Genomic DNA, 1507 nt, shown 5'->3' on the forward strand with positions numbered 1-1507 from the left:
AAAAACACCCAATGTAATTTACAAATTCCTGAAGTATTTTGTTTAGGATAAATAAAACATGCTCCGTTCAGATATTTTCCTATTTATGTAGCCTACCTTGTTCCAGCAATGCTTCCAGGATTTATTGACTTCAGATTCAGTATAATTGCAGATAGATTATGATTGACATGAACATGTGGTTCCAAGAGAAATATGATATTATGAAGAAATAGATATCCTACTGGTCATGTACCATCAAAGTGAAAGGAGGACCAAAAGTATTAATTACATTCATGATGTATACCATGTTATAACAGCTGACTTGTTGATGCCAGTTGAATATATGAGTGGCAGAGAATTATTTATTCAAATTAACCGCATCATTTACTAGCAGGCCTTTAGATCTCTCTCTCTCTATATATATATATATGTATTAGAGAGAGAGAGAGAGGGAGAGAGGGGTTGTATGGGGTGAGATACAGAGAGGCGCAGAGGAGATGTTAACCTGTAATTGGATATGGTAGGCCTATTGTTGTTGTTTTTTCTGTATCATTTTCTCCCTCAGTAGACAGGTTGTCGTAATGACCCACCAAAATAACCGGCCAAAAAGTGTCGCCCTTCATTGGGTGTTGGCGTTTTACGAATTATGAACACCTGTGTGAGACCAGGGGATAAAATAGGTTCCCCAAGGTCGAAACAGTCGAGTATCCGCTTGTTTTTGAATTTACTAGGGGCTGACCTTTGTCCGAGCTGATTATAAAGAGTGCAATCCCCTTGTGAGGAAAGAAATAATCCGAAATGTCCCCGATGGTGGACCAGCATTATCTCCAGTGGAACAATACGCAGCACTTCACACGGACGGGTCAACAAACTTCAAACACTCCTCGGTACCCAAACATCCGCAGATGATGGGCACTCAGTGACACTTGTAAGTGCCCTCTGTGTCCACTGTCCTCCCCTGTTTCCACTTCCTCGGCCTTCTCGGGTCCCCGTTTCCGAAGATCTGGTAGTCTTTATTGTAAGAATATAAACCGCGAATGACAATAAACAATGACATATCACCGGCTATGTTGTTCAATGTAAAAACTGGGAAAACTCAGGTTTAAAAGAAGATCCACACCACTGCGAATCTCACTCAATAGTGACGTGGACTTGTACTCAATGTAAGTAAATACTGGGACTGATCGGATTTTAAAATAGATCGAAACGATAGTAAAACTGAAACTCACACATGGGGATATTTGGGTTGGATTCGATCGAGATGCTCGGGAAAAATCGACAAGATTAAAGCGGCCAGGGCTTTCGTGGACAACAAGGCTGAATTCGCCTCGGAATTTCGAGTTCTTTGCCCGTTATTTGTGTTTCTTCATGTGGATGCAGTCACACTCACTCACTCAATCAATCTATTCAGATATGTCCCAGATTGCTCAATATAAGACATAGAAGGCAATGTCAACACTGTCATCTCTACCTCCCACTGAGTAGGGGCAACTGATTTATTATACGAGGACACCTGGAATATCCCATA

At 41.1% G+C, this 1507-nt stretch overlaps 1 protein-coding gene across 6 annotated transcripts in view; it reads right to left on the reverse strand.

Annotated features, from left to right (window-relative positions):
• LOC101852838 (F-box/LRR-repeat protein fbxl-1) overlaps positions 1 to 1507 on the reverse strand; it is a 68447-nt gene that overhangs the window by 41499 nt on the left and 25441 nt on the right. For 3 of the 6 annotated variants that reach the window (XM_035968748.1, XM_035968745.1, XM_035968744.1), the window contains exon 1: positions 719 to 1158. The exons of the other annotated variants lie outside the window; for them this stretch is intronic. The gene's annotated coding sequence lies outside the window, so the exon portion shown is untranslated. Of the gene's footprint in view, positions 1 to 718; positions 1159 to 1507 lie in introns of those variants that run through there. 6 annotated transcript variants of the gene reach the window in all.

Source organism: Aplysia californica, unplaced genomic scaffold, assembly GCF_000002075.1.
Source record: "Aplysia californica isolate F4 #8 unplaced genomic scaffold, AplCal3.0 scaffold00079, whole genome shotgun sequence".
In the NCBI taxonomy this organism is placed as follows: domain Eukaryota; kingdom Metazoa; phylum Mollusca; class Gastropoda; order Aplysiida; family Aplysiidae; genus Aplysia; species Aplysia californica.